The 23,100-nt window shown below is 38.9% G+C and overlaps 1 protein-coding gene across 1 annotated transcript in view; it reads right to left on the reverse strand.

Moving 5' to 3' along the window:
* The window catches only part of LOC124299218 (uncharacterized), a 156,602-nt gene that overhangs the window by 109,650 nt on the left and 23,852 nt on the right, over positions 1 to 23,100 (reverse strand). The gene's annotated exons all lie outside the window — the stretch shown is intronic.

Here is a 23,100-nt window from a genome sequence, read left to right on the forward strand (position 1 = left end):
GGAGCATTAAATTACAGAAATATAGACAATTTTAATTACCGAGTGCTTTTTGGAACATCGGAAGGGAAGGATGGGATCGTGTTTTTTTGTTTTTTGCTATATTTGACATACTTGCAAACTAAAGAAAAAGAAATTCTTATACCCAATCAAAATCTTTTTGCCCGAAACTTTGCGAATAAAGTAAAACGTGCAAAAGTAAAGAGAACAGATCGAACATTCTTAAAGATGTTATAATATTTTATGGTGATAAAGAAGACAAATTGCAACGGGAATTCCTTTTTCCATCGTGAAATTGTGACTCTCGAGTAAATTTCGTGACGTTTAAGGTTTCAATGAAGAGGTGACGGTCTTTTGTTTGAATACCCAGAGCCGTGGTTTTTACAAAATCTTCGATCTTACAGCGGTGTACGTATAATTTGTACTCCGAACCGTGAAGTTCTCAGTTTAATTTGTTTTGTCACTTTATTCAGCATTCAAAGTGTCAGGGCTAATATGTGTACATTGCCGATTATCTATGCCGCGTCGTTTCCCGTTTACCTGACAGCAAAATGTCCGGACAAATTAACCTGTCACAAACTCTTTTCCACCAAGAAACACCGCGACGATATTAAACAACGGTTTTTACTCCAGAAATCCAAACCCCTCCGTATCAAAAATAACAAACACGACCCAAAAAAAAAAAAAACAATATATCGACACATGTTTCGATATTGAAATTACTTTCGAAAAAACTATTGCAAATTCATTGAAATACTTCGTTTAGATCGTATTTTTATGGTTAGATATTTAATTCCACAACCGCCATTGATCGTGATCAGTAACTGGCAATATTTAATCAAGTAAATTCTGTTTCAGTGAATATGTGAAAAGTGTAAGTCTACCGAATAAAATGAAATCGTCATCTGATAATTATTCAGATTTTCGTAACCGAGATCAATGGCTACGATATCTGGAATATAAATTATCCTTTATCACTCCTCCAGGACATTGAAAGGACAAGATTACAGACGTCGGACTAATCCAACTAAATATATATTTAACTATGATAAGTGAACTTTGGCATTACAGACGTTGTACGTGATTACCGATGTTATATGTAGGTATAAATGTACGTAGACACACGGTGCATCATTCGTATTATACGTATGTGACAGCCTGGACGATCAAGCTTTTATCCGACATTCCTTTGGCCAGTTGAGCGTGATGCTCGTCATCTCGTATCTATGAACCGGAATTTCTGAAGGTAGACGACGACGACGACGACGACGACGACTTGTAAGAGAAGAGGAGACAACAAAGTTGCGTTACGGAAGCAGTTCGTTCGTATTCGGTGTTGAATATCTCCGAGGAATTCAAAACGAGTTTTACTTCCACTTGAACCTGCACCGTTGCCCGTATCTTCATTAATTTTGACGCGTATAACGAAATCTACAAACCATTAGTGCGTTCGTCGAAGTCTTTTTCTCAGTTAATCGCGTGTCGTTCATCTCGTCAAAACTCGGACGATCCCTTATTCGTCTTTGTTGCATTAATTCATTCCATTCCCGTAACGGATATGAACTCACCAATATTTTTTTTTCCCCCCTCATCCACCAAGTTCCCCGCCGTTGATCAAACGACTGCACGGAAGCTGTAGAAAAATCTCGACGAAACGAAATGAGAGCGGTTAATTCTTAAGAGTGTATATTTACCACGTAAAAATTTATGAAAGTACAGCCGTATTCCGAGCTTGAGAATTCTTCTCGTAACGTCGTATTTATCTTGACCCCGGTATGACCCGATCAACGAGGTCTCGCTTTTAACTACTCCGGTTATCCGCTGCACCGCAGGAATCGACATTAAAATATTTTCATGGTACGGTTACACGTGTAAAGAATTTATCTACATGCGTATAAATAAAGATGTATGTATGATACACATGTGTTCCATGCGTAATGTGACGACAAGGCTGGGAAACAACCGATTTCACAACACGCATCTACGCGCAATGGAAATTAATCGTGTGTATGTAAAACTCGTGGCTATTATTTCTATGTACTTTTTTTCAGTTCACGTTATATATATATATATTCTGGAATGCTACTTCATTTTTTTTTTTTTTTTGTATTTGAAATGAAATATTCATATATATTAGGGTGCTCCTTATTTAGGGTGGTGACGAATTTTTTCCAGGCCTTCCTCTAAACCGTGACTGTAAAGAGAGAAGATTTCCTCGTTTAAAATACACGTGTTACGGACACATTCTCAGTATAAATTTTACTGTAATAATAATACTGTCCAAAAGAAATCTTTAAAAGCGAGACTTTAGAGGCCATTAGTGCTAGTATCTGAGAAAAAATTCAGATCATTGTATCAGGTGATCTAGACAGATTGCACATCCTGTGAGTGGAAAAAAGTCAGATTACGAGGGTATTTAATCCGTCGAGATCGCATGGTATGATAATGCCGAATTTTTTTCTAAGATAGAAGCACTTTTTAGAGATAGACTTTTTTAAACATTATTACTCTTACAATAATCTATATGGTAAGAATGTGTCCGAAACACGTGTATTTTTAAATGCACAAGCACGGGTTAGATTTGAGATAAAAATCTGAGAAAATGAGGGAATTGTTTTCGAGTTATTTAAAGTTGATTTGAGGGAACGACCCGGAAAAGAATCGTCAAAACCTTAAATAAGGACCACCCTAAATTATATATGTATATATACCTAATTAATTAAAAAAATATCTTCAAATGTTTGCCATCGATGAATAATAATTATTTGTAAAGCGAAATATCGTATACGTGTTTACACATAATGAGTAAGGGATATGTATGTTAAAACTTTAAAAGATAGTTATTTTTAGGTTTAGGCATGTTGTCGTGTATAGATTTGTACGCCGTTGCTACTGGAGGGCTTCTTCAAAGCCTGTACCTGTATACCTGGTACCTAGATACCTAAAGACTTCGACGGTTCAAGGGAAGAAGAACGAGGACGTTACATTAATGCACTCGTGCAGGTAAATGTATGGACACTAGACTCCCCCTCTTGGCAACCTTACGAGTGACAACAACATCCACCGTCAACTCCACCTTTTCTCCAATTGTTGTACATCATACCCAATCGATGAGTAAAAAAACGAAAGTTACCCTCGACTGGGTCACTGTCAATAATTTTCAGAATGCGGTATGTGAATTGCAAAGCTAAGTGATTAGGCTGTGCGAGAGATTGTTCGAAAAAAAAAAAAATTCAAGAATTCAGTAAAAACCGTAATCAAGCAAAATATTATACTCATTTTCTTCCAAACCCAAACTACTTCAAAATTTTTTTCCATAATATTATTACTCTTCATTGATACGAGCAGTAATTGGATTAATATTTCAACTATAGGTAATCATTGAAATGATTGAGTAAACGTTTGATTAACTCCGCTCGATTTCAAAGCCTGAGAAATAAATATCATCGAATTATATATGCATAGGTACACAAAGTGGATTGCTAACATGCTAAATGGTTTAATACGCATACGCTGAAATTCGAGAGCAAGATCAGTTGTTTTTTCAGGGTGACCAACATTCATAAATTCAGATGACCCAGAGTTGTCAAAATTTTTTAGGTTACATACATTGCGGTGACCTGTCATCTGAATTTATGAGTGTTGGTCACCCTGATAAAACAATTACTCTTGCTCTAAAATTTTTTCAACCATTCAATCGTTAGCATTGTATGGTTATCTTTAGAAATAGGAATAACATTTGCTAGCTCTACAGGTAAAATTTGGCCAATGGTATGTAAGAATTATATAAAAGACCCAACAACCCAACCTGCTCTTTATTACACTGATTGTTAATGAAGATTCGTTGTTTCGGTTATGGTCCGATAAAATTCCCACAGCTTATAGTTTTTCACGAGCAAATCGACTCCAAGCAATTGGTGCTAGACGAGAAACTCTAGGATAAATATAAATATGATATTGAGACGTGGTGTTCGTGCCGTCTGGAATTTACGAACGATTAAAATCGTGATTCTAAAAGAATCTCGGCTCAAAAACTGGTAGAAGCTTAAGTCGAGTCAACACCTGGAATCTTGCGCTTGTGCAAACAAGTTCTTGCGTAATTCTTATATCTTTGAACCTGACGTGACGGGATCGAAATACTGTCAAGTCTAATCGAAGTTGTCAAGAGAGAATCAAATCTACATGTTTAATGTCGAATAAGAACAGAACGAAATGAAACGAGAAACGCCAGGTGAAAAATCACTCACGTGAATTGGATATCGCCAATGTAGTTTTGAATTTATTTACTTATTCATTTATATTCATTTCTTTTTTATTGATGATTGAAAATATATTTATATATGCAGACAAATCGTTATTTAAACAGCAAGTGGCTCCGTCACGATAGAATTAATAATCCACGATCGAAATATTTTCAAAATGAAGCAAAGTTTGAGGGTTTTGGAACCGGGAGGCTTAAGACGGAAACGCTAATTCAAGTACGCGAATTCTTGCTGGCAACAGTGTATTTAAATCAAATTGTATCTTCTTCGTCAGGATTCAATTCTGTTATTAGTCCGATGATTGGTCAATAATATCTCAAACTGTTGTATGGTACACTTATAAATAAAAAAATCTAGAATTTCTGGATACAACTATTCATAATTTATCTTATTCAAACGATCACAATGATTTCCAAAACACACGTAAAAATTTATACTGTACATCAGAATCGTAGAAAAAAGTTCAATTTTTTTAAACGTACTAGTTATAAACCTTTTAAAAAATTGCTGATATCTACGATTGTGTCATTTATTTTTTTCATTTCTATTGTAGATAAGAGATGTTTCATCAGTGTTCACCATTATTGGGACAAAAAAATATTGCTGGCGACTTTTTAAACCCATTTCTCTCTCTTCCGAACTTTTGATTCTAAAGATCGGTTAGTTCCTAGAGCACGGGAACCACACTCTATGTCAATTGGCAGCCTATCTTATACTTCTAGTTGGCCTGCACGGTTAGCGGCATAAAGGAATCTCGTATATCCAGACCCAGTTTTTGCCTCCGCAAAGATAGACTCTGATCGGGACGATGCCGCGACGCACCGGCGAACAAAAGACACATTCGCGCATATAAGTGCAAATCCCTCCACATGCCAACGCGGATATTCATCCCCGCGATCACGATCATCCATGACCATGACCTCGTACAAGTATCGCTACTTTTCTTACAACGTGTGTTCGAGCTTCGGCGATATTTTCATTCCATTTCGTCGACCTGAAGGATGTTGGTTTTCTTATGATTGACACCCAGTAGTCACACTGATTATTGCACACAACACTGCGTGTTAGTCCGAATGAAATTTTGGTGATTAGGTACAGAATTCAATGACCTCTTTCCAATATCATTCGCATCTCGTCAGAGTTCTTAAAAAATGTCAAAAACACGTCAGACTTCCTAAATGATTGGTGGTATTTTCTTGCTGTACATTTTCATGGATCCAAAACACTAGAGTGAAGAATAGTTGCATGATCAAATAATTGCACAGACATCCAGAAAAATCAAAACGATTTCACTGTCAACTGTTCTTGAATTAATTTAATCGGTAGAATTCAGGTGAATTCGTGATCTCCGAAAATGGATTAACTTCATTGATTTCTGATTGGAGAGTAACTCCATTTCGTACTACGAATCTTGAACATGTCACAACGATTACCCAAATATTCGATCACTGCCAACGAGTTGATAAACCGTTAAAATTTTGCGTCATATTTCAATCCGCACACGTCCAATTTATTCATGAAAGCTCAATATGTGCGCAGTTGATTGATGACCGTAAATTATCGAGTGAATATTTCTTGAACACTGAAAAAATGTTTGACTGGAGATGACGACAAGACACGACTGAGACAAATTTCTGCGAATACATACGCGGCGTCGATGCGATTTAAATTTACAATCGGTAAATGCGAAAAAGGTTTTTGCACGGACGGGACAAGGTCGCGGAGGACGAAACGTGCCGTGCCAATGTACATGGATAAAAAGTGTAAGAAATGGAACGTGACGTCCGAGGCATGAGAATGAGGCGAAATTCTGAGATACCGATCATCTATTTCTCCAGCTCGCTTCTCCTTCGTCGTCTCTCTTTGTACCATGCTATAGACCTTACACATAGTTGCTCCCGAACTGAAACAACTGCAAAAAAACGTTATCTTGGTTGGCTGAACTTCGTCCAAGCGGTCTGCAGATGGACTGGCAATCAGAGACGTAGATATAAGGTATATACGTAGGTACAGTCGATCCGACAACAAAGCTGCACGCTCGACCGAATCCCTGGCTAGCTGTAGTGTTCGTGACATTCATCGCAAGCTGTCACTTTCGATCGGATCGATGATGATCGATGCTTCGTAACCACTAGATTTCACGCACCGCGTTATGTTATTGTTTCATTAAACACAACCGCTTTTCAATTTTCAATATCCAGTGTTCCAAAGTTTCGTATCGGATTCTACTACTGATTGGTGGTATCTAGACGGTTGGAAAACATTTCGTGACTCCAACCAAATTCGAACCACTTCACGTGACTTTGAATTAGTCAGTATACCTGGGCATTATAAGTGAATATACGTAGATCGATGTGAATTGAAGCCTCTTATACCAAATACAGTGCACCTGACTCTGGTGATCATAACTTCGAGGAGACGGAAAATATGGACTAGTTGATCATGAGAGAGTTGAAATGAGCATCGTCGAGTCGTCGCCTTATTCCCGATGTATTTACGAAGATAACTGCAGCGGCATGATTTTGCCAGAGGCTAATTAATTACTCCTTATTACAATTATACCGACCCGCGTCTCTCTAGTTGCGGCTTATAGTTGATATTACGTAGTTGCGAAGTGGAGAAGGTGCGCGGAATTCTAGATTCTCAGTTCCAGCTGATTGTGAAGGTGACTAGACCGTATTCTTGCCTCCAAATATGGCGTCGCGACGCTCGGCGATCCTCTTGACGCAAGAGGAAATCCCTCAGTTTCGTGCTGAGTACCTTGCCACTTACCTACCACCTACTCTTATGGATGCATTACAAGTACCGCGCAAGACAGGCAATTAAGCGAAAACACCCGCATTCCTTTTTCCACGTTTTATTCTGTCCTCAATTCTCGGTTTGAGGGTATTAAAAATTCACACAATGTTTATTTATGCGATTCTTCCCAACCTGATGCTTTCGAAATCGCATCATTTCAAGAACACACGAGAGAGTTTAATCGAAAAAAGATTATTACATAACGGGACAATTTTCTTGGACCAGCAAGAATTTTCCCCGAACCATTGCAAAACAGAATCAATTCAGTGGATTGATAACAACAATCCAGATTTCGGTCGTTGACAAATATTTGACAATTTCATAGTTTGAAATTTGATGGAAAGATTTTCAGAAGCCTGAAGACCACGCCGTTTGGGCCACTATGATTGTACTCCGTGACAGAACACCAAGTGAAATAATCATTTCAACCGACGATTGCATAATTATCCTTAATTTATCAATTACACAAATAAAATTAGCCAACTCAGTAGCTTGACCATAATTTCAATCGTAACAGTTTAAAGTATTGTTCTCGATCGACTAATCGCATCCGATTCCGACGGGAATTCAAAGTATCGACACTTTTCGTTCAAGTACACGTATTTCCTTCTCAGTACGGATTCGTTATTTTCAACCAAGCACATGCGCGTGACTCAAATTTGTGAAAACACACAAATTTGAAACGATCAAATAATTGTACGTCAATAAATTGTCTAACCCAAATTTAACGCTGGTGTTGAACCAAATCGCGTCTCATACATACGTTATCCTGTGGCATAAGAGATAACCATCAATTTCAGCCATTACATGCATACACATGTGTGTATATATATATATGATGTATATAAAGTTACTCTTCGCAGCAGCCTAAGTACCTACACTTTCTACAGTTGCACCATCATCGGCGAGCCAGCAACTACGTTATGGTATCTCTGGGTCTCCGTACAGGCGTAGCAAGTTATACGAACTTCTATCCGAATATACATGATGCATAAGAAGCATATGCGAGAGAAAAAGATAGAGCACGATGGCTGGCAGCGTAGCCATGTATAATATATTTCAACGAACGAACGAACGACACAACGCGAAGCTGCTGATGGTGGTGTTGGTGGTGTTGCACGGTGTCAGAGGTGCTCGACTAATTTTATGAGTTTAAACCAGTCTGATTGTGAGGATTGGCGCCGAGTAAATACTTAGGCGTGTCTCGATCTTTGCATATAGGTTTACAACCTCGACTCACACTCAATTCACTATTACAGATCTAAGAAGAGACCAACTGAGCCAACGATGTGTGCGAGGATGCGGATTAGCGTGAAAGTCCTTGTACGCTTATAATTTGCAATACAGCGTTCGCCGAGTGTGAACAGTTCAGTTCAAACTATCCGAGCAATCGTTGTCTGGAAACTTTGAAAATACTCGTCAACATTTTGAACAAGAGTTTTTCACGATACGATTCGAGTTATTCGGTAGCGTTACTCCTTGCGACTTGTTCGACCCAAATTGAACTCCACTATAAATGACACTATGACTACATGAGTTCGATTTGAACGACATTTTGGGCACAAATTGGTTTAGATCTGTTCATTTTTAAGGGGTTTCGGATAACTTCAACTGACATAAATTTCAATCTTGATTATAACCCAACTTTGTGTGAATTCAAATGATTTCAGTCAAATTGGAGTAAATTTAAGTACATGTAGTAATTATTCGATGTAACTATCAATAATGGAAGTCATAAGACTTTGGGACATTTCACATGACTACTTTTTAGATAGACGTCAAATCTAAGTTCCACTTTAAATTACTTCAATTTCACATATTATAATGAGTCCAAGCGATTTCACATATGACTTGGAATGTGATTTCAAAGACTTTATGTGCTAAATTGAACAACATAAGGTATAGTAGAGTAAAAAAAAAGGATTAAAATCACAGAGTAACGAAATGAAAAGAGGTAGACTTCGTCTACTCCATTTACGAGCGTAGCTCTTGGATTGACCGTTAAAATCAGTTAAAACTCGAAACGAAGATTACGACTAGTTTCAATTCGCACCATTAATTACCTCGAAGCACCGGTCTGCGTTACGCTTGTTGTTTGAGGATATAACTTTGACCATTGAGCAACGTAAGTACTTTCATCATCGAACGTCTATCTCATGAAAAGAGGGGCGACTCTCTGCCGCAGCAGTAACAAAGCCCTGCGCCGTAGTAGGTAATCCGAATTCACAGAAACAGTTAGCAGTGTGTGTGTGTGTGTGTGTTCGTTTGGAGAACGAAAAAACATAAACGAATAAGATGCAACCATTCCATTGCAGGTATCGAACGTGTTACATATAAATGGTCTTACATCTCCATCCATACCATTCGTGTTCTTCGGTTATATGGCCTACTTCTGCTCTGCCCCAACTTATGTTACAGCATGTAAATAAATATTTCAAACTCCACCCTCTGCAGTCGATCAGTTCAGTATAATAAAGAAAACGATGAAAGGATCGAACAACTTGCGAGAGGAACAAGACGAGCGACCGTGAAAACGGGGCACAAAGCGCGGATGTACCTACAAGAGGATCGTTTCGTTCGTGCCGACATAGGTACCGTTACTCCTCTCCTCTCCTCTCGTCACCTCTTCCCAAGCTCAATACATCCCGTCTATCAGTCCATTCCGTATACAAATTGTATTCATACACCTATAGGTACGGTATACGTGTAATAACACTGCCTGAAGTCTGATTTCTTATTCTCATCTCTCGACGATCGATCCGCATCTATCGACTCACTCTCTTTGGCGATAAGGAGACAAAGAAGAAAAGATATGCAGATCTGGACGCGCACCAAGTGGAGCAGCCCGCTTCAGGACTTGTCGAATAGAAATTTAGAACCCTTCTTTTTCAGTCGCGCCGATCCTGCTGCTCATCTTTGGTCAAGAGATTATAAGCCAACTCGTTGTAAAAAAAACCAGATTTCCATGAGGTAAATTTTCACGTATAAAATTTTCGGCTCGGGTTGATATATATACCGGGACAATCTGTTGAAACTTGAAAATCAACCGCGCATGCGCGAGTTTTATCGGCTGTTCGTGCAGTTTGGCCATCCCGAGTTTCAGCTGTCAAACTGTTTCAGCCGGCGATGTGGTTGATACGAATGTTCGAGGTTAGAATCTCAAATAACTGAGGCGGCGACTCGGAAAGGTTTGAGAAGCATTTGTTATCGGGTCGGAAAGTCGATTCTTCAAAGAACGGTCGGGATTCAACGCTTACGCTCTTTGATAATTCAAACGTACACATTTTGCGTAGGTTGGCCCGCCTGCGTCGCAAACATGAATATCGCTACGGGAAGATTTCAAAGACCAATGAGATTGAAATATTTGGCGCATGCGCGGTTGTTTTTCAAGTTTTACGAGATTATCCCGATGTATGTATATGTCTAATTGTAAGTATATACTTCCAAAGTTGATAGAAAATTTGCATCTGCGGGATAAGCGACTGAATCTATCTCCGCGCATTCGCCGCGGTCTGTTTCCTCCCCGATTTTACCAAGCATCGCAGTCTCTCCTGCTGCTGATGCTGCTGCCTAGAAGAACCTGGGGAAGGTGCAACAAGTCGAGACGATGTCTGGACCGGTTCCTAGCGCGAGATCCCGCTGCTACAGCGCAGGGTCGCGAGGAAGGACGAAGACGGTATCGAGTATTGTTATTCGTGTATCTGCACACTGAGAGAGATGTGCTTCTCGTTGGGCAGGCTATATCATGTACCAATACTCTACGCTCCTTGGTTGTTTTCATTTTTTACCGTAACCGTAAAATACAGTTACAGCCTGAGTATGAAATGGAAATGAGTTTCGTTCTTGTTGATTCTGGTCAAGCCTAGATGATAGTCCATTCAAAATAGGTCTGAATTAAAAGTATTCCGGATTTGGTTGCATTTTTTTGTACAGTGGTTTTCGACCCTCAGAAACTCAAATCTGATGTTATTTTCAAGCTGCATAGCCAGCGTTCCGACAAAACGGTGATAAGTGACGTTTTTTTTTGCATTTTCCTCAAAAACTGCTATCTATAGATGAAATATGACTCGATCATCGTCTAGAAGAAAAAATTCTACATCAACTTATGTCCTCATACGTCGGTGACGGCGTCGTATTAACAAATTAAGAAAAAAGAAATTCTACTTATCGACGGCATCTGGGGAATTTTAGTGAAATAATTTCTTTTTTCTTCATTTGTTAATCCAACTCCATTTCCGACATATCAGGACACAATTCGATGTAGAATTTTCCGCTCTACACGATGGTCAAGTCGTTATTCATCTATCGATAGTAGTTTTTCAGGAAAACGCAAAAAAACATCAAATTTTGCTGTTTTCTCAAAACACCGTCTACGCAGCTCAAAAATGACTTCAGGTTCGAGTTCCTGATGGTCGAAAATCCCTAACATTTTCAATTCAGACCTATTTTCACCGCACTTTAGAACGTTCGTACGAAGAGTAAAAAACAAGGCATACGAGCAACTACAAGCCTGCACTTCGAAATCCTTGGGCTTAAACCGGGAATGTAACATAATTTTGAGCCCAGGAGTCCGAGGAGCGTGAGAATACGGATAGCCACGTACATACACACAGAGAGAGAGCTTGCACTGATTGTCAGCGACGACGTGGTCGGCATGCGCGTTTACCTCACGTTAACCACATCCACATTCACGACGGACATCGTACAAGACTGTGTGCGTTTTCTGGTATTTTTCAGCCAGGAGAGTGCGAGTTCCGACTTGTGTACCATAATGCATTACCTACGTAACGCGACTCTCACCGTCAACGCAGCCGTCTGTCTATCTATTCCCTCTGCACAACTGAACCAACAACCTGTCGTTCGTTTTCGTCGTCTTTGCGTCTCCGTGGCACGCGATGATTAAATCTTACGATGTGTAATACGTACGTTGGGGATTTAAGACTCGACCTTAGACCGACCTTGACGTTGCATATATTATGTATATATATATATATATACTTAAATACTTATAAGGTATTGCGGACGTAGAAATAACGAACCGTGATCTGATTTTTTGAAGGGTGGATTATCTTGTAGCCAATTGCCATCTGATCCCGAATTTTCTATTCATTTTTCTTTTTTTTTTTACAATTTTCTGTACATTTCACTTGGTCTCTTCGATTGTGGATATTGGAATTTTTAGTACGATGTTACGGAAGAACGCATGGAATTGATGAAATGATTTATTGTCTTTAATATACATATATGTATATGATAAGCTGTGCGCAAGGAGAAAGGATTTTTCAAATTTGACGAATTGATTTGGACAGTGAAAAATTCTTTTCAATACTTTTCGGTCCAATCGAACGAATCAAGTTTCCATTAATATCAATAATCAATGATTTAATCACTCGATAAAATTATTCGAAATTGGTTAAGTAATGCAATAAAATATTTTTCTAAATTCTGTAACATCATTTAAAGACAAGTTCGCATGACACACCAACGAAAAAAGCAGCTGTTCCGAAATATCAAGATTTTCTAAAATATAAGGTACTGTAATTTCAACTTCGTCAAATGTTTGGGCAAAATTTACCATGTGAGTCCACCGATTCAATCGTGTGTCAACAGAATTAATCCACTGGTGAACATACGAAATTTTTAAAATCATGTCAAAATTCATGTAAACCAGAAACGTTATCTGAAAAGCGCATACATACCTAGTATTGGACAAAAAAAAAAAACATTGATGCATAATGGTCAACTTTTCGTGATCACTTGATAATTTCTTTCAATCGTCCAATTTTCACTCGTTAAGAAAAATAACGGTTCAGTCAAATTTTTTCCATCTCAAGTGGAATGAATCGATACGTAACATATATAAATATATATGTATGTATGTATATATGTATGTATATATATATATATAATACAAGTTGCCCAAGTAGATAAATCTCTTTTATTTGCTCCATGCGGTAAATTTATATCTGATATAGATATAATGTGGGAGCATTTGTCGAATATGTGTACATCTACATATAATTTTCTGAGGCAACGACCATCCGACAACAAATATAATACGCCAGATAGAAACAATAATAACGCAATAACAATAATAAAGCTAAGATCAACCGACGAGGAAATATAAGAAGCGCAAGAATATACGTATAGTATAAGGATCAGCGAATGAACGAAGAGCATGGAGAGCGGCGATTATCGCGGTAGTAACTATAATATAGAAATGCCGGTGTGTTATGTGTGTGTATGAATTGTATATACAAGAGTTTGATACGATGAGAAAGAGATATTCGAGGAACGCCATGCTTGCCACGGCAGAAACACCGGATCGCACCGTTACACGTGGGAAGTGGACGAAGGACTGGATTTGTGTGCGTATATGTGTATTTTAAGTGTACGAGTATATAATATATACATATACAAGCGTTATGCAATCAAATGTCGAGGTAAAAAATGATGCCTTCGGGACAACGCGAAATACTAATCTCACTCTCTCTCTCCCTCTTTCTATACATATAAATACCTATGCACAAGTGTATACATTTATATATGTGTAAATATGCCGCTCAAAGTTCAAGTACCGTATAACATCCTACGACACATATTATACAAAATAGCTCCTATAAATATTATGTACATTTCTTAATTATCAGCCGGATAGCGTTTTTCTCCACTTCTCATTTTTCACTCGAATAATCAAATACCATAATATAATGTTTGGGTGGTGTTGAAATTGTGTGTTTCTTTCTTGCAAGAATAAACCACGTGCAGCAGAGGATGTTTCTTTGAACGTTTGACACTTTTAGAATTTATATACGAATATTTATGAAAAAAATATAAAAACTTAGAAAACGTAAGAGATGTACGTAATGGTGTTTGATCTTTTCTAGTATCTGTGTAAATTTTCAAAAAGTCAATGCTCGCCGCTAATCGTAAGAATCAGCTGTTAATCAAGATTCCTTCACCAGGTTAAAGGTAGTAACGTTAATCTCTGACGGGTAATGAGGGTAAAATTTACCCCCAAAAATCTTGTACTTTTAGAGCAGACTTTAAGGGTTGAACCCCTTCAACGTTCATTTTCATTTTTTTTTTAGTTCATTTTCATTTTTTTTTTTTTAGTTCAACTTAATTATTTCTGTAATACAACCATTTAACGCGGAATTGTTGGAACTTTCATTAACAAAAAAAAACAGCTTGCTAGCTTTATTATCAGCTAAGACATTTGATATTAATTTCCACTGGATATTTTTTATACGAACGATTTTAAAAGAATTTAATATCCAAAATCTGATGTAAACTTTGCTTTTTAAAAATAAATTGCTCAATTTTGGACGATCCTTCAGTGGCGAAATAATGATTCTTTCTAAAAATGAATCGTTAAATCAACTTAACTTTCTTATTATTTCTGCATACTTCGTACATTGCACAAAGTTTTCTATAAGAGCTTCTGTGAGCTGATATTGTAACGTTGAGATGTATTAGAATCGTGCGGTAGAGAATCTCGTCATTGCCGCCCCGCCGTCACTCTGGGTCACATAACCGTGCGAGAATTTTTTTAATAGAAAGTAACGCACCACCTCCTCATCCTCATCATCATCCACGTACTAAGACAATGGGCTTGCCGGAAAATGCGATTAATCTAAAGACGCGAAGAAGAGAGACCGGCGACGAGGAATAGTGTGTATATATTATATGCCTGGGAAAATCGTGATGTTGATAATGCAGAGAATGAAGTGAAAATAAATTGTAAACAAAATGAAGAGGGGGAAAAAAAAAAAAAAAAACGAACGAACGAAGGAAGAAAAAGAACTGTATTTGTTATAACGGTACGAAATTATACCCCGTTGCGATTGTAACATATTCGTCATTCTTTTATACTCCTGCAAATAGCGAAAGACACTTTTCTACGATCTGCGTATACGTATGTAATCACAAAATTTTAAACGAAAATTGATAATCCATATTTAAAAAATATATACATTCCAAATAATTATATTAATTTGTACAATAGATATTCGTCCCGATTTCATTATTGTTTTAGGAAAAAAACTTGCCTGTTCCTGATGATAAAATTGCATCGTTCATACTTTCCACTGGTAAGAATTCTCCGAGAGATATTTTCCAAATTGTAACAATAACTGCCGGCTGCACTGCTAGATGCACGTACCTTTCATTACTCTAATTATATCGTTCAGTTTTAGTTTGCCAGAAAAGGATTTCAAGAGGTGATATAAAGAATCGAATCCATAGATAAGGAAAAGAAAGTGAGATGTAATGTATGAAAAGGATCATTTAGCATTTAGCTGTTCATTCGATCGTCAGGTTTGCATGGTAGGGAACCTGAACCGAAGGGATCTCGAAGGTAGAAACGAACAGCTGGCCTCGGCTGCTGCAGGATCGCTTGCAGAGCGAAACCTGTTTCATTTTTTCATTCCCTCTTTATGCACATTAAACGAACTCACGGAGGAATGTCTGGCGCTATTTAGATCGCTACTAATCGACGTACACGCTCCATTATTGGTGTTCGGTTATAAAATGGTCGAAGGAATGTTAAATTTTCCTCCAGCAATACGGTATGTTTACGCAGCGCAGCATGCATACCCTAATCATCGATGTGTTATTCTATTATAATAAATATAACCTACTGCGTGTATCATTTGAGGTGAAGAAAATATTTTCAATCATACAAGAACTTACAACATATAATTAGTGCCTATGTAGCTCTGATTACCACTGGAATATTATCATGTTAAACTTAGTAACGTTGCCGTAACGATTTATATCGTGGAAAAGTTTATTTCGCGACTTTGGATTTCTTTGAAATTCGGTAAATCGTAATAAAACAAGACATATTCATATCTTGAAAATCTTAATTTATCAATTCGTTGTGAAAATAAGAAAACAGTGAGTTTTTTCCCCAACGTTTCATTATCTTCAAACGTTACAAACTTCTACCTCAATGGCATATCAGCCAAATAATCTCTTTAATTTGCATACATAAGGGCATAATTGGCGTACGAAATTTGAACCTTGCAGCACCGTTACAGTAACGTTACCAATTTCACCCTCATGTATAATATACTCCAATCCAATGGTAATTCAACGAAACAGAAACGCGGTAACATACAGTCATACAATGGAAGATTCATTAACGAAGATAACATTTTTCACAGAACCAACGAATCTGTATGCAGTGATGGATTAGTGACCAATGGTCAAAACACACCTCTTACTACCCTACGCCATACCCAGCCTGAACAAACAGCTGTCTGCTCAGAACCCCCGTGTTACACCTTTACCCTCCCCCTCACCCCCCGCACCGCCCTAGGCTAGTTGGCCACCCTCGCCTCGGGGTCCGACTTAGGTATAAACGATAAGTTACAGGTATAAGAAGAGAGCCTGCGACGCCCGTTGCATTGACTAGGCTTCCAACGACCTGTTATACAGAGAGCTGTATATTATTGTACACTTACATCAATTACTGTAATAGCAATTTTTAAAAGAAGATCCATTGTTCTACAATGTACTCGAAATGCCCGACTGTACAGGTTGCAGTCTGTATAAGAGGTTGAAGGTGTGCATGCATATTCGTAAACGAAATTCGTTCCACGGCTCTGCACTCACACAATTTACGCACCTTACACTTTCCTTACACTTATTGTATATACGAAATGGAGGGAATGTTGGGAGGGGAGAGGGGAGAGGGAAAGAGCCAGGTAGAATCCTTCGGGGCGGATTTGGAGTTGCCAATTCATTACAGAAAAACCAAGTTCTTCTTTCTAGACTTTTTACTTGGAAACGGATTCCGCTTCGAAGTTTGTGAGGAATGAAAATTAAATCTCGAATGCTTTTTCACGGGTATTTGTAGCCCACGCATCGATTGGAAACAATTAAGATCGTAACGCTTTTTTCTAACGATCAATATCGACGGGAAGGGTAGAATTAAAGAGGAGAATTGAAAGAAAAGAAAAACACCATGCGGCAAATTTTTTTTTTATTTCAGTTCACGTTCATTTTTGACTGTGTTATTACACCGCTCATCGCGATCCTATGTGGCGGGTAATTAATCAACGGAAGTTAACGGTCCCAGAGGTCGGTGTATCACGGATTCGCAGCTCACATGTTTTCTTGCCCGATGTGCGGACCCGCGTGTAACGTGCATAATTGAATAACAGCGATTCGATTCGAGGAATCAATGAACCGGTTACCGAGCTAAGCGTGCTTAGAACAACGACTGATAGGTTAGGTAAGAATTCAGACAATTGATATCGTCAATTTCTGAAGATCGGCGAACTCTAATCAGTGGCGAAAAACAGTCAGGCCACCACTTTTTATCGTTATATATACTTGCTACGAGAGGTTTGGTTTTTACAGGGAAGATAATTTGCAGCATGATACATCGAATCTGCATTCGTTGAACTCGCTGGATTGAACAACTGAAACCTTCATTGTCGATCGGGTTTTAATCAACCCGAATTAGCTCTTCATCGAATTGAATTAGAAAAAAAAAAAAACTCGACAGTCGCTAGATGGATGATACAAAAAACGGGAGTTGCTTGTATACCTTGAGTTTCGATCGTTCATCGAGCGTAACATTGAATCGATAGAATTAAAAATGCTATTGTTCACAATGATTCGTTCATTCATGCTTGTTCAGTGAATCGCGCGAAATCAGGGAGATGCTTCTCGCCTTTGCCAAGTATGAGTAAGATCCATAACACACAACGCGTAAATTTGGCAAGGAGTCTACCAATCGTGTTCACGATTCGAAAAGAAATATCCACCACACTTTACCTTCGAACGCAAAACGCGATTGATCGCCTGACTTTAACTGGACAAAAGTGTGATGTTGGATCGTGAGGTTTAATTCAATCAAAATATCGAGGCGGGAAATTTCCAATCGGCAGAATAGCTGCACGAAGGCAGCGATGTTGTTAGTGTAATCGCCTACCTGTTGATTCCCGCAGGACTTCGTCGTCGTCGTTGGCGTTGGGTTTTCTGCAGCGTCAACGCCTCCCTTCGGCGGGAATACGATGTCAGAAAAGCAGCTGGGACGATGCGGTAGTTGTTGTGTAGAAGCAGGTATTATCCAGTTGCGAGGAAAGGGCACCGCGCCGAAAATCCGGCACCAAAATTAAGGCGGATGGATGGGAGAAGAAGAAACAGAAGAACGAGGATAAGACACGAACAACAGATTCACACACAAGAAGTAAACACAGAGATCGTGGAGGGGTTTCCCGCAGGTGACGATGACTGGGCGCAGTACGAAGAACAAATTGGGCACAGAATACGAACTTAAAAACAACAACTGAGGTACGGCGAACGGGTAATAATTAATTGTACACTCGTGTAAAGCGGAATGTGCGACGCGCGGACAACCGACAAACGAAACCGGAGTTTGATCAAGAGTTTTTTCTCGCCCGCACGGACAACCGGGTAAGTACAGGGCACTCGGCCAAAGACGACTGCGCCGCTTCTGTGACGCGAACCGCACCGATCAAGCGCCGAAGCACGACTGTTACCGATCTCTGCCGAGCCTCGCTGCCGAGCGAACACGAACCGCCACGAACACTGTGGACGCGCACGAGTCAGAACTTTTTGAGACGAGTGGAATGCGCGCGGCGGAAACCGGCCGACATAGGCGGCGGGCGCCTTGCCGACCGACCGGCGACGCGACGCGGGCTCCTTCTCTCTCCTCTCGCTCCCGCCTTGCGCCTCCGACGACGGCAAAACCCAAGGCAAACGACCGCTCGCTGCCCGGTCTTAGATAGGCGTAGGTGCGCGCGCCCCCTCGACACGGTCACCGATCGCGATCCTCGGGTCCTCTCGGTCATCTCGGACGATACATTCGTCGCTCTCGCTCTCGTGAAAGTCCAGGGAAAAGCGGCGAAATTTGACGGGCGATGTAAGCTTCGAGGTTCAAGTCGACTTAGTGTTTGTACAGTACATTTGTCACGCTGTTTTCTACGTCAATGATCATTGTCATAGAGGTTTATTGACCCGTTTTTGTTTTTGTTGGTTGAATAATTTGCTGGTGAAGTTTCGTACATTATTAAAAATGTTTTCCTTTTTTTCAGGTCCCTTGTTTGAAGAAACGATAAACGCTAGGAGTCTGTTGGTGAAACGCAAGTCTGCAGTATTCAAGGGCAAATAACTCTGCCATCTCATACCATTCTTGAGATTTTTTCTATTTCCTTTAGCTGGAACTGTGAATAAGTATTCAATGTAAAAAGATTGTTGTTAAGATTTTCACTTCTCCTTTTACCGCTCGTCCAACTTGGTGTCCAAATTGAGCACAATTAGTGTATAAAACCCCTGAAGAATTACTCAGGTTTGCAATTTGATCAAAACAACGGTCCAACGATATAAATGTGCATCAAAGACTGAACGAGTGCAACTGATTGTAAGTTTGATCGAGTTGAATTGTGTCAAAATAATGTTCAGGGAAGAAACATGATTCAACGGATTTGCACTGAAACAGCTCCGTTATAGATAACTTTTTAAACGTTATGCTATTCTGAATTTTCCCAAATGAAAAAGTGAATCAGAAAACTTTTTGTGAGTAAAATAGCTAGGAATCGATAGCGAACTTTAATGTTTATTAAGTTCTTCAAATGACCGAAAGAAATGTACTTTACCGTGTTAATCAATTTCAAAAGCACCAGATTTACTGCCTGAGGTCGGAGAGTTTTTTCAAATTCGCAATGTCGACACTAGTGAATTCTTCATATAACACAAATAATCCAGCAGAACATCAAAATGTACAGATGTTCAAAATTCGATGATACATTGACATCAACTCGTTCATATTTGAACCAACCAACGAGTTTTTTTTTTTTGCTTTTTCAACATCTTGTCATCCTTTTCAATGAGGGTATGGCAGATCCTCAAGAACTCTATCTAGATCGCTTTCTGAGACGAGAATAAATTTTTGCAACGAGTGTTACTGATGAAATATCACAGTTACACTGCATGGACAATTCCTGCACTTAGTCCTGCACAAACGTATATAAATTTGCGCAACCTTCACCAAGTTCATGCCTAATTTCACGTTTCTAAAATGGCAATGACGCGCTCCGCGGAGTGCGGATTCAAGACTCGCGACTGATGTAGCAAAACGGCGAGCAGCTGCCATGTAATCGCCGTAGTTTTGCCGTCAAATTATCCGTACGTCTGTATTATACGTATATAATATACCTGCATATTTTGCCCGTGAGTTGAAATTTACACCGTGTAATTATCTTATCTTTCAAAATGCTAAAAAAAAAACATCGGACAGATACATTCTCGGAATGAATTAAGGGTCCTTAAATTAGATGCGTTGAACTCGAAGCGCACCTTTGTCCAAAGATTTACGGGATAGCCTGTATGCACACAGCGAGTCATGGCGTAATTTATGCTGTGAGTTGACCACCACTTGCTCGTACATCCACGCAAACAATCCAAAAACAACAATCACGAATTCTGTGTAATAAATGTTGAATTGTTCACTGTGTAGCGAAGTTGAATCTTGATTGAGTTCTCAACAAATTCGCAAGTTTATAAACTACGATGATTTACCTATAAACGTAAAAATAAAAAGAAAGTAATAATAAAGTCATAAGTTAAAGCTCAGCTATTGATTTTTCCTTTCATATCGTTTGAAAATGGTAAATAATATAGCTATTTCATTCTATTAAATTCTGCGATGACAGATTTTATTGATTCAAGAGCATTATGGACAATCTGACAATGAGGCTTTTTCTTACAGTGATATCATTTTATTCGCATTGGTATCGTAAGACACTGAACTTTTCAAGATTTCAACGATATCGATTTCTATTATTGAATTTTTCCATTTCAGATGGACGAGAGAAGACACAGAAAAGAAAGGCATAAAAACATAAACATCGATTTATCATCGTACATACTACAGACATTGCATGTGGAATTTGATTTTGATTGGCTTGGACATTAATTGAATCTGATATGGGTAATCATTATTATTATTATTGCCTTAGGTGTAATGTGCTGAGTTAAGTACAATCGCGTCGACCCGACACCGCGCAAGAACACGAGGAACAGGTTTATGCGGTGACAGTGACCTTGGTATTGAAAAACATTAGCAGCACTCAAGTCTTGTGTGCCAATCGTCGCGACAACACTGATCTGCAAGCATCTCTCCTTTGCTGTGACGGTGATTATGCCGAAGCTTCGCGCACTTTCCTCGCTTCGCGGGTACACTAGGAAAGATTTTATTCCATAGAGTTTATGCAATTAAAAATTCTAATAAAATGGGCATCGTTACAATGGTTGATCAAATATTAATAAATTGTATTTTACGCCTCTTCCTTCAGAGATCAAATTGTAGTACCCCTCACTTGCCTCATTTATCGCCACAAGTTTTAAAGCAAGCTTTTTTCCTGGGTTGTATTCAACAGACTTGATTTTGCCGTATGGGCGAGGAAAATTGACATTCTATAATCCAACCGCATCACTTTCACCAACTAATTTACGTTCGTCAATGATTTGCCACTCTCGCCTTTGTTGACTTCGAAGGAAATCTCAGAATTCAAATATATCCGTACCAATAAACTGGACGATCTTTTTGTCAGATAAATTTATTTTTTCCCATGTTCTCCGAAGTCTTTCTTTTTTTACTTCGAACTTGAGCTATTCATCCACTTGTCGAACAAATGTGCAATTATAACTATAAATAATTACGCAGAGATATATTGTATTAAAAGTTTTCAAATCGATTTTTTCCCAGAATTTAACAACCGATCGAACTCTGTACATTTTTCGTAAGGAAACAAAGTAACTGCGAAAGTTTCAGGCAATTATTGGATAAAAGGATATCTAATTCACAGTTCACATCCAAATCACGTATCGTGTGAAATTGGGTTGTGAAAAAAAGAAATTGGAAGCAGATCGAAAAAATCGCTGCTGAGATTCGGCATCGACAGAATGACAAAACCAGATAACTAAATTTCCGTGCAATGTGGCAATTACGCGACAATAATCATCGATCCAAGTTCGATGATCGGCCAAGCAGATACATCGGACTGTAATGAAGCTGCAGCTCGAAGACGTTGAAATTGGAGCGAGAATCGAGCCCAAAATGAAGGATGCATCCGGGGATCGGCGGGCTTTGTTGGGTCGGGTGTACGAATCGGATCCCCGGCTCCGGTGGCACGAATTATATGCGACGCCGGCAAGACTGGCTAATGCGAAGGGCGTCACCTGGAGCACGTGCGTTTGAGCGACCCTTTCTTAGCGGGCGGCGTGCCTTGGCCAGGTGAATAGGGCGACTAATGAACAAAGGACGTGAGGAATTCTTACGGCAGGATAAACAGTCGCTGTAACGCGACAAACGTCGCTTAGCTTCGCCGAGAGAATTTCTTTTTTTAACCACGCCTGAATACCCCACTTTGTTCACCAACTCGCTCGATATATTTTCGATCGTATCATATCGGCGTGATTGAATTTACTACATTGGGCATTCCACCTGATCAAAATGGCTCAGTTGTCAGGAATGAAAACGTTTTAATTTTTTTTTTTTTTGTTTACGGTTAATTTTCAAGTCGTGATACGTATAACGATACGATGATCAATGAAAATTGATGAAAAATCAAAACTACCTTAGTTTTTCAAATTCGTCAAAAAAAAGAACCTACGGTTTCTTCTAAATTTTCAACGACACTCTTCTGTTACTGTGTATAGAAAAATGTGTATAAATTTCAATTATGGAAGTGAATTCAGTTCAGAAGCTATGAGTTTTTTTTTTTTATTCCTCTGTTAAAATTTGCCTCAATTACCTCGTGCATAATTTTTCAAGTCTTTACGAAGTTCGTGGGCGAACAAAAGTTTTAGAATCCAGAGAAAAAAATTCTGGTTTCTTTGGAGTTGAGAAGAGATGTCCGGAGAAAGAGATTTGTCCCCTTTTGAGGGGGAAAAATGTATATCCGCACGAAAATGATGAAATTTGGATCTTTTTAGGAAAAATTGTGATCAAGTCGAGTTGACCGACGAATTGTTGGGCTCTCGAAGAGCGTGAGACGCCGCT

The sequence above is a fragment of the Neodiprion virginianus genome, chromosome 2 (assembly GCF_021901495.1).
Source record: "Neodiprion virginianus isolate iyNeoVirg1 chromosome 2, iyNeoVirg1.1, whole genome shotgun sequence".
Taxonomy (NCBI): Eukaryota; Metazoa; Arthropoda; class Insecta; order Hymenoptera; family Diprionidae; genus Neodiprion; species Neodiprion virginianus.